The sequence below is a fragment of the Toxotes jaculatrix genome, chromosome 21, assembly GCF_017976425.1.
Source record: "Toxotes jaculatrix isolate fToxJac2 chromosome 21, fToxJac2.pri, whole genome shotgun sequence".
Lineage (NCBI taxonomy): Eukaryota > Metazoa > Chordata > Actinopteri > Toxotidae > Toxotes > Toxotes jaculatrix.
Window position 1 is genome coordinate 12917578 of NC_054414.1, and position 11892 is coordinate 12929469.

The following is an 11892-nucleotide window of genomic DNA, read 5'->3' on the forward strand; positions in this document are numbered from 1 at the left end:
TGTGTATAACTTAAACTTATACTTTGTTGGAGTCAGGCAGGTCAGTCACAGAACAAAAACGATGATGGAAGAAGCACCTGCTCTGTGTACATTCAAAATTAAAAATCGATTGTAAGCAACATAAATTCATTTAGAACAATGCATTCTACATCACTGTGAAAAGTTTGCTATCAACTGGTCTTAACCCAAACTATGGTCTGTGTCCAGAAATAATGTTTCAGAACTCCTTCGTCTATTGTCAAGTAAACGGGGGCAGCACCAGACATAATAAGTCAACAGCTGTCATTTTGTAGAGAAGAGTAAGAAAGCAGAGGGCAAAAAACAACAAGAACAACGAAATACACCAAACTACACATTTAGTGGTGTAATTCCTCTCTTTGTTGAAATGCTCTTTGTTGTCAGTATGACACACACTGTACGCTCACAGCTGCTCTTAAAGGTCTGTCGGCCTTTTGTTTTAATGTTTACTCTGATGGAGGGATGTGAGTGTATGAAGTTTAAGGGCACAGTTGGTTCAAATATTGATTACCTCTCAGGTATTCCTTTTTCCTCAAAATTGATCCCAAAATCGTTCATAATCATACAGATGGTTCTGCGTTAGGTAGATCAGATACTGCACGGACACATAATGTACACACCCACACATACACACACGCACAAACACAGCATTAAGGCCCCAGAGCCTCATGCTTCAGCCTCAACTGGAGTTTTTTTAGCTGCAGCCCTCGTGGTCGTCTTTGCGGATCCTAATTGAGAAATTAATGCAGAAAAATCAATTGGCCTCAAGTTTTGTGTCCAATAGACTCCTGAAGGCTTCAAGCAAGCAGCAATCAATGCTTTCCACATGGGTGGCTCCAAATCCCCCTCACTCTTTTGTTTATGTGTTCATAGCTGGAGGATTTCGATATATGAATTTCAATGAAATAAACATTAATGAATTTTCCACCTTTCGCAATCCCCTGTGATGCGCAATGTATATTCCGGGGCATGAAATGATGTCTTTGGTCGCCACTTAAGTATCACTTACGCAAAAAAGCTTTCTAAGTATTGGGATACGTTGTGTAGAAATTGTGCCCTTACTGGCAACACTTTGGAGCCTGCCTTATTTACACTTCAAAATGAGGATCTTTTAAGATTCTGTGATCATCCGCGGCATTGTTGGTGGATGAATTGGCGTTATTTTTGTGTATCCCTCTTGCCTAGAGGACATCAGCTTATTTAGGGCCATTTTCAAGCTCTGCTCATCATCATCAGGTCAATGAAAAAGTAACCTTGAATTCCCTTTGACGCAACTGTTTTTTTTTTTTCAGCACTCAAACAGCACGAGTGTGCTTCGCCTTGTTACTACTCAAGGCAAAAAGCAAAACGGAGAAAAATGGCCATAAGAGAAAGATGTGGTGCTAAAATCTTTAAGTATTTTAACAGTTTCACCTCAAACACAACAGCATTTTCTCTCTCTTTTATGGTCAAACTCTCAACAAGAGGAAAATGGACATTTGCTCGTGGTTGTTGCACAGGGAAAAACGAGTGCCATGTTCTTCTTTGTGCTCGTTAACCACCTTCCAAATTCATCATAAGCCTAGAGATCAGATCACAGTAATATTTGATCAATATTAATAAGGATAGGCAAACTCCTCCAGTAATTACCACAGTCTCTGGGCTTTGATTTCGACCATTACTAACGCCTCTGCATCTTTAGATTAAAAAAAGCGACCCCCTTTTATTTCATAACATTAAATCCCGACATGCATCTTCTAAAAGCTCTAATAAGACAAAGATAAGATTTGCATCCCCATACAAGTGTCTTTTTCAATTGATTATGAAGCCGCCATTGATGTGCGAGAAATTGATGTTTTCCTCTGTTCTTAAGGGCGGCTAATAGAAGGGGCGGGCTTCGAGGAGGAGACTTTGCTACTTTGATCTTCAATCAGTAAAAAATCCCACTTCTTCTTTGTCAGACTATATTTGGTAAATAACAGTGACAATCTGCAGGGCCTAGAGATGGAGAGAGGGAGAGGAGGAGAGATGTGTTGAAGCGATAAAGAGGGGTTGGTAAGTGGGAGAAAGAGGGAGGACAGTGGGAGAAAAGGGTATAAAGAGGGAAATATCTCGCTTGTTAAATTTAGGGTGTTAAAAAGTGAGATAAGGCTTTAACATCCCTCTCCCAAACACACCAAAGCACTGTGTGGCACAGTCTCAAGATGCCAAAATAGCTAAGCCGTCTGGCGCTGTGACATGGACGATAACGGGAAACATTTCTTACCTTGTTTATTTTGGGAGAATCAGATTTTACACAACTGCCCCTGTGTTTGTGCGAGTGACGTTACACTATGACACACACAGTAGGCCTCTAATTAGGCCCCATGAAAAACAACAGGTGGATGTGAGAAAAGTTATAAATCATTCAGCCAATATGACTGCCAACAGGCCTGTTGCCTTCCCCTTGTGCTTTTTTTTTTTCTCTTCCCTTTATGTGTCTGCGAAGAAGAATTGTTGGCGGACATGCACTGTGAACAGATGCACAAGATGTTATGTGTATCCCACGCGTATTTGTGTAACACTTCATTTCTGTCTAGCATTTTGTAATCAAATTCTCAGTGATGATGCTTGTGTCTAAGTGCACGGGCCCTTGGCATGAGAAAACTAATCTTGTGCTCATATACTATGGGATCTATGAATAAAGGTAAAAAGTATGCAACCTTTACATTTCACAGGCAGGAAGAATGAGAAAATACTGAATGCTCTCAGAAACTTTATAGTGGTTTTGTTTGCATTAAAATAATGGTTTGATATGTTTAAAAAAATTGATAGTACAGTAGTAGTTACTTTTGTAGATCTGCTGTGTTAATTAGCGGGCTGGATGCGGGTAGATGGATTTTTATTTTTTTTAAACTTTGGACGAAGTCTGCCTGTTCTCCATGCCTCCAGTCTTTATGCTAAGTTAGGCTAACCTGCTGCTGGTTAACCATACAGAAACGGGAGTGGTATTGATCTTCTCTTGGCAAGAAAGCAAATAAACGAATATCCCAAAATGACAAGCTATTCCTTTCATTATGCATTTTAAAATGCAAAGAGGTGGCCATATCCATATCATCCACTCAAGAGTGTCCAATTCAATGCTTTTTTTTTTGTACAATTGAGGAACTTTAAAGTGTGATATTTTCAAAAACAGCATGTAAATGAAACACTGAATTTGCATTGTTGCATGTCTCCAATTAACATAACAGCTGTTACGTGTAATAAGAACAAAATACCTTAGATTTATGTCTTTTGATAGAGACCCAGGTAGGTAAAGTGTAGACGTGGGCAGAGAGAAGTTGAAAAACACCTGTGAGAGTCGTGAAGGGGACGTGTTCTTGATGTGATATCAACAGGTGAAGTTGACAGTAGAACAATTCTGCAATGCAAACTGCCTGAACTGTATATAAATATAAATATATATATATATATGTTTGATTTAAACAGTAAGAAGGAATAGAAGTCAGTTTCCACGCACAAAAAAGGAACAAACCAAAGCCACATTAAGATAAAGAAGATAAAGAAACAAATAAGCTACATAAAAATGAGAAATAAGAGAAGGTTCAATAACAAAGGCTTGAATGGAGCGCTGATATAAAAAAAAAAGAAAGAAAAAGCCCACAGTTTAGTTAAAAGGGACATGAGACAGAAGGCGGGAGCTGCAATGGAGAGCTGGATAGACAGAGCTGGAGATGAAGCCAGAGACAGAGGGAGCTCAGTGGGAGGTTGTGGAGTGGCTGGGGGCAGGCTCCAGGCAGAGGAGAGGGCAGGGAAGGATTCACGGCCCAGGATCAACAACAGCACACTCGATAAACCCCCACAGACACCAGGGAGAAAACCTAATATGCCTTCAACACATGCAAGTACTCATTTACAAATGTTTTCAACCTTAAAGGAACAAAAAAAGGTGATTTGATGCTGTTCGATATCAACCCTGTAACGGCCAAATGGCAAACTGGGGATAAACTTGAAATACAGGGCAAATACAGCAGACATTTGTTTATTTTTTCAGACTTGCTGGTTTTTTTCCCCCCACCTTTTCAGATGTCAAACAAGAGAAAGTGAGAACAATCAACACACTGAGGCTTGGTTCAGCTTTCAAAGTAGCATCTAAAAACACTCGTATGCTGCGATTAAAATACTGCAGCTTTCATACGATTTGAAAAAACGAAATCATTTTATTCAAGTTACAAACTGACGATGCCACAAATCACACAGTCTCTTGAAAAAAGGATATTTTATGGAACATCCCCTACAAGTTAGACAGGCTGAGAAGACCAGAGGAGATAAAAAAAGAAAACTCTGAAACGTAAGCAGGAAAACTTTACGGGGTTATGGAAATGCAGCAGTGTTTTTTATACAGAGTGAAGATCAAATTGCAAGTTTGAGCTTTGAATAGCAAATTGTAAACCCAAACCAGATACAGGAACAAATCGTTTACAGATTTAGGTCTGTATTTTTGCTTAAGCAAACATAATGGATAGAAGGAGTGAAAACATAAAAAAAAAAAAAAGTTGTTCGAAGTTGGTTTTGACAACAGCACAGCAGGTTAAAGAAAGTAAGATTTTCTTTAACACTCCAATTCTATCATCACCTTAAATTCAAGAGACTATATTATTTACACTAAACATGTCAATTTTATATGATATTCATAAAAAAGCTCTTGACAAAGTGAATTTGTGGTTTGAAAAGACTGATAGAAGGGAAAATAAATATTTCTGTTTATAATGATATTGTACATTAACGCATTAATTAATAATTTTGCAACGGTTTCTTTTCTTAGTGCATATGTGTATGTCTGCATATCTGATTTCCAAATAACAAGACTGTATGACCTCTCCACAGTATAATTGCAGTGTGATATTGATTTTCTAATTTAGAAGTGATTCATGAATATGGATTAAAAGAAAAGTAAAAAAAAAAAAAAGTACACTCTCAAAAGTCTGACTTCATTCTTTCTCTAAAGCGAGAGGATATAAGGTTGTGAATGTGGCGAGGCGCTGCTGCAGCTGCTAAAAAGCTCCGGTGAGGAATGAGGGCTTCATGTAGTGGTTACCGGCTCACTGAAGCCTCTGACCCGGCGACCACCAGCCTCTCAAAAGTAACTCAAGCCAAAAGTGAACATAAGAGGCTCTTTCTTCCAGCCCTGTTAGAGCCCGCATCCATAAAAAGCTCTGCTGGTTCACTCAGTCTAAAGATGGCCGACTCATCCAAACATCTCCAACCAAAACTATTAAAACTCTTCAGAAAAATCCACACAAGCAGTCCCTGTCTTAAAAATGTTTTATATAGAGTAATGAGGGCGTGATAAATGTGCGCTCTGACTCACACGGCAGAAAGAATTAGGTTTTGATCGTCTTTTTTGTGCCTTTACGCTTAAAACAAAGCACTGGAAAGTGCGCCTTTCAGTTCTGCTTTTCCTGAGAAGCTTAAAGTCAAACAGTGGCATTAAGACAAGGAAGATATAGAAGAAAACTTTGTCGTCATTCTCAGGCAAATGAAAATTTCACAAGGGCTGTTGCTCTCCGATCCCTGCAGGTCCATTAGTGGCCTCATACCCCACCACGACGGGAGAGAAAAACCTGTGTCAAAAAGTCTGTTTTCTAACCGAGCCTCATCTGCATATTTGAATAATACATAGTGCTTATAAGCATATTAAATGGAATGTGGCCATGCGTCATTTGAAGGCAGAGATTAGACCTTCCCAGTTAATTATAAAGATGTCAAATGTCAGCGGGTGAACCCACGCCCTGGGGTCACCCCCTTTAGTTTGGTGATTATATGCACAAACTATAGATAAAGTGTCATCATACAGGCTATTAAGGTGCTGGGGCTTAAAGAGAGGCTTCCCCTTGCCTTTATTACTATGCAGAATCTGTCAGGGGAAGAAAACGAGACCACGCACTCTTAATGGTTTCTCAAGCAGTTACTACACGCAGCCTTATATTTCCCTCACATACTTTGAAACAAAGATTAATAGGGAAGCTCAACTGATGTTAACTTGCTAAATTAGCTGGCTTAGACCTTTAAGTTTCTAAAATCTTTTGAGATACCGTGCCCTTGGCTGAGACAATAGTCAGGCTGTGTGTGTGTGTGTGTGTCTGCATATGTGTATGGGAGCTTGTTTTGGTCATTACTCTACCATTAAGACCCAATCAACTCAGCAGGGCAGCCTTGTGGAAAGCAGCACGGGCCTGAGAGAGAGCACCTTGGGTTCACCTTGACAGGACCGCCAGTCAAACGGCACAGCCCTCTCTGTGTTCCTGTCAATCTGACTCCCCCTCTGAAGTTCATTTAAAGGGAGGAGCAGCGGCTCACTAGCTCCTAACAGGTAAGAAGGGCCCATATTATCAGCCCTCAGAGAGAGCAGGGCAGAAGTCTGATGTGCTCTTTCAACTGTACTAAACTGTCTGTACTGTAGCTCAGCTCGCTGACTGACTAGACGCGCGCACACACACACACACACACACACACATACAGCAGCAACTCTGTTGGCTTATTGGAAAACAGAGAAAGAAAAGAAAGTGGAGGAGAATAGACAGAGAGATGAGAAGAACTGATTTGCATGGGGAAATGGAGATGTAAAGAAATGAACAGATTAAGGGTATAAGGAATAAGGATGAGATTAAATCTCGAAAGCCCGGCTGGTGTGTATGCGTCTCTGGGTGTGTGTGTAACACAGAGAGGAGGGATGGGAGAGTGGAGGGGGGAGTAGAGTATGAAAACAAGAGAGAGAATGGTATATTTTCAATGGAAGGTATATTGCAATCCACTTTTCTGATTTTAGGAGCACACTGGGGGACTGAGGAGTTTGTTTTGGTTTGGGGGAGCTGACACAACATCCACTGCTTCCACCATCAGGCAATCCCCACCATACACACACACACACACACACACACCCCTACATGAGGCCCCAGCCCAGCCCTTCCAGCTTCCTCAATATTTCATGGGATGAGCCCATGCTGACTAACTCAAGGCCATGCAAGCACGGCTCCCTAACCGACCAAAGCACTCGCAGTCTTCTGAGGTTCCTGGTTGCCAATATCCAGGATCATGGAAACAATAACATTTAGCTGCAGTTCCCAGGAATCAGATAAATAAGACAAAAGACAAAAAAGAACACAGTGAATCCAAGATGACTTCCATAAATGTAAATTATGTTATGTTTCTCTTTTGAATGTGGTTCCAAAAGCAAAGAAGTGAAGGTCAAGGTGTTATCTGGCATCATAACAATTTTTTTTTTTTTTGTGAGGTGCAATGAAAAGCCAAACAGTTCTGTGCATTTTGGAAGGCCGGACCCAAACACAATTACACGTAGGCTCATCTTTGATAGCATCCTGTGGGTCTCAAAAAGGTAAAAGTTCCTGAGCTCAAACTTGGTTTTGGATGATTGCACCAAGTTACCTCATGCAAGGTTCTTCAACTTTTTTCCGGGAGTTGTATTGTCTTAATTTTTTCCTGATGGTCCTCCTTTACAATCCCAACAGACAGCTTTCTGTCCAGACACATGTGAAATTTAAAAAAATAAATAAAAAATGGTCACATGCTTCAATAAATTCTTTAACATGCTCAAACAAAAGCTGCTCTTATATTTGTTTGAATCTTTAAAAACAGGTGAAGGATGTGTACTTAAATTTTTAAAAAAGGCTAAATATTTTCCGAAAACAGTCGGACACTAGGTAGATTTCATCAACTGTTACTATCAGCTGTGGATTTTTTTGTGTTACCAAGTGTATATGGCAGCAGGATGGAGTATGTAAGGAGTGTAACATAAAGTGTTTAGGGTAACAAATATCACACAGATGTGTTTTATAGACAAACACTGACCTGCAGCTGCATGTCCAGTGAGCAAAGGTGACTCACAGCGGCAGTTTTATTCCCTCAGTGAGACACTGGAAGACTGAGGATAAAGATTATTGTGGGTGTTTGTAGATTTGACGGAAAAACCTGAAACTGTATCCAGTTTTGGCCTGATCTTTGTTTTCGAGCCTGTTCAACGTGAATATTGAACCATCAAACACTCCAATTTTCACCACTCTGCCTTGTTTTGTCTAGATTTTCTTCAAGCCGAGTGTCATTGGAGAGTAAACTATGTGTATGCTTTCAGTCCTTTGTATTTTTTCCCTCCGCCTCCCTTTTCTCTCTCGCCGGATGTGTGCGAGAGAGCCAGTGTGTGCTTGTGTGTGTGTGTGTGTGTGTGTGTGTTTGCAAACGAACGTGTACAGGCTTTGTTTTTCTTTTGAACATCCCTTTGATGTTGCTGTTTATTTATTTATTTCTCTGCCTGCGAAGGCCCTTTCTCGGTGGTTAGGGCTACAGCGGATTGGGCGCGCGTTGCTCTGAGTGCCATCCATCAGCGAGGAGCCTCTCTGACGGATGAACCAGTGACCTCGGCTCCCTATAGCACATCAGCTTGAAGCTGAAGCTGCGCTGGGGGATTTTTGTTTTTAAGGAGATGTAGTGTAACCAGGAGGGCCTCTGCTTCATCACCACCCTGTCTGGCTGACTATCAGTGTGCATCACATGTAAAACAACTATTTCATCTCTGGCCAGGAGGTATTGCTTTACTTTGGTTTCCCAATGATAATGGAGCTCTTGTAGTTGCGAGTGTACTTTTTATGGCTGATTTGATACCTGTGTCTTCTCTGCTCGGTCTGTGTTTCGGTGCTCTGGTGCTTCGGCTGAGGCCGGTCCGATGAACATTTGTAATCTCACTCTCAGAGCCTGATGAAACAGACAAGGACTGATCAGAATGCTTCAATATACAGTTTCCATACAGGCAGAATTAGAGCAGAAGGGATATTTTGGGGCATGAGGAAAGTTTCTTCTCCAGTTCCAGTGCTTCAAAACTTCAACTAAATAGTAGTGTAACTTCTCTCTGAATCTGTCCATGGTCCTGAAACAAACTGGTTAGTGTCAAATGGGGGTGCATATCCCAGCATGCTTTAGTAGACTACTGGGACAAATACAATGTCTGTGATCAAACCAACAGACATGTTCTTATTTTTTTTTTAATTAATGCTGATACCTAACGATACATGGTTTACATCACACAAGAATTTTACGGCCTACAACTTTTTTATTTTAAGGAACTTTAATTATTGTGCTGATGGTGATGCCAAGGCACTAAGATGATTCTTGGTAACTCACAATTAAATAAGTTCAGTTGCATTTTATTTACAGTTTGCACAAGCAACACAGTGATGAGCATAATGCATTTGGTCAAAAGCAAAGTAAATTACAAGAAATAATTGGCAAGCCTTGCAGGTAAATTACAACCATACTACAACTACACTTCAAAGACTTATGTAAATTACATATATTTAAATCAAAAGTTAAACATTTTTCATTTTCTTACCTCCTTTCTCAGCCAAGTTCAGATTATTTCCTCCCTCAGCGATGATTTCTTGTTTCTTGAAGCAACTCTTTCGGACCATGGCCTCCAGGTTCGTGTTCGGCTTGTCTTCGTCCACATGTCTGGCGTTCCTTAGATGGTCTCCTCTGGTGGGTAGCCATCACCCATCAGTCTGTACATCTTAACCTGTGGAGTTACACCTCTGACAGACACCTACTGAGACATCCTGACAGCTGAAATAAACCCGGGTCCTTGTCCTTTTTCTCTCTGCTCTGATATACCTATGCATTCAGTGCACTTCAATTTTCCAAATTTGTTGCTTGATATTTATGTGTCAACTTGTTTTAGATGTGCAATAACATGAATTGTGTTTAAAACAAAGTGCAGCCATTTCTGCCCTTTTTTCTTTGCACAATCTCAAAATGATAAAGAATATTTTCATTAGGTTTTAAAGTCATGCACCGTGTAAGACAAACTAATGAGGCAGTACAACGCACATGTGAGTTGTGGGCCTCTCACCGGTACTCCATCTGCTCAGCTGCTCAAGACATTCAGCGCTATACTTAACAGGTAAAGTCCTAACATGTCTCTGTGGTACATACTGTATATAGTAAAATGCCTAAATCATGATCTCCAAATAAAGTGGTTTAGAGAACATGGCTAAACTGTTGCTTGTTCACAATATGTCTGACTAATCGTGCTTGCTTTTGTGATGTTGTGATACTTCCAGATCTCAGGAAGTACTTTGGTGAATATAATACTCAAACATAACCAACAGGGCTAATGGATAAAATCACCAAAGTGTGTATTAAAGCTGTTATAAACAGTTTTTTTTTAAAAATTCATTTTATGGGGCCACCTATTATCAACATTTTCAGGCTACAAAAGCAGGGTCATGCTCTCAGAGTTTCTACATTGTACTATAATTACAAATGGTTACATCTAATATGAACAAAACTTATTTCAATTGCGACCTCATTGAGATCCAAATTGACCAGACAGCCTCACAATGAAGTCTGGGTCCAGTCTAATGAAGTCTTCAATGACGATACCAGAGCAACTTCAGGACACAACTTCATCTTCACAGAGAAAACCTGGGGTTCTGATTGAATTTCGATTGCAGACATGCTGTTATGTGCAAATAAAAGTAAGCATGACTGTGCCTTAGCATGCCTATATGACAACAGCCTGCATTGTTAGAGGTTCTACTTTGTTAATCTCCATTGACAGCAAAGGGTGATGCGTATCTGAAAGATTATAGAGAGAGACTGGGCGAGGATGCTACCTGACAGTAGGTCCAACATAATGAGCACAATTGTGCACATGTCCACTCTGCACCAATAGGAACCCAAGGCCACAGCACAATCACACAGCACTACACGCCAGTGCAGATGAGTGCTCCCGCAACTAACCCCCTGCGTTTGTTATGGAATGGCAGATACTCACAATAAAAAGTTCTTAGTTACAGGATCTTCCGCTTTTACTTACTTTTCCATCCCATTGTTCCATTCTGGAGAAAGACCACCACTTGAGAAAGCATTTTCACTCTGAATGAGTGCTATGATTCTGAGCATCCATTGAAAGGCACTAGATGTGTGCAACTGTAAGATCATTCCCTATCTAAATGGCCTGTCCTTCAACCGCTGCCATCAGCTCAACATACAAGAAGATTACATTTGATTTCAATAGGCACAAACAGTGGCTGGGTTGAATAAGCAGCTCGCCTCATTCAAGTCGTGAAAGAGATTTTTTTTTGTCCACTCGCATCATTTCTACGGACTGTACTTTTCAAAAAACACTAGAGTGCTTCTGCATTGACCACAGCACTCCTGCTGCTATCGCATCCACATAGGGGTGAATACCCCCGCTATCCTCTATGCCCCCCCCTTTCCTAAGTCCTTGACAAAACCTCCAGATGGATCCAAGATTAAAGATTTATCAGCTAGTATGAAAACAATTGTTATCATTTCTATGGACTTTACTGCTTTGACAGCATGAGATGGGAAACAGTAAACTTTCCTACCAGGAAACAACTGATTTGGTTTATTCAGTCATCAAAATTTAAACAAAATATTCTTAAGAGGCAACACAGAAGGTGTTTTTGTCCACAGTGTTTGACTTGGTTCAAATAGCTTTCGTTCTCGCAGCGGTTGAGTCTTTCACAATATACTTACTCAAACAAAGAAACAAAAGGCAAATCCTTAACAAATCAATGTGGTTTCAAAATCTGGACAAATATTTGAATCATTCTTAAAAGGAAGGTACGACACAGAACCTCTACCACTGAAAGACAGCACTTAAAAATTAGAGAAAATTTAAATGTCATCAGAACTACTCCTGAACATGAAAGAGTCTCACATCTGTCTCACATCACATCGTTTAAGAGACATTAAGTGACATACACTCACCAAGCACTTTCTTCGGAGCACCTGTTCACCTGCTTATTGATGCAATTATTCTGTCATCCAATCATGTGGCAGCAGTGCAGTGTATAAAATCATGCACGAGGAAAGAATGTG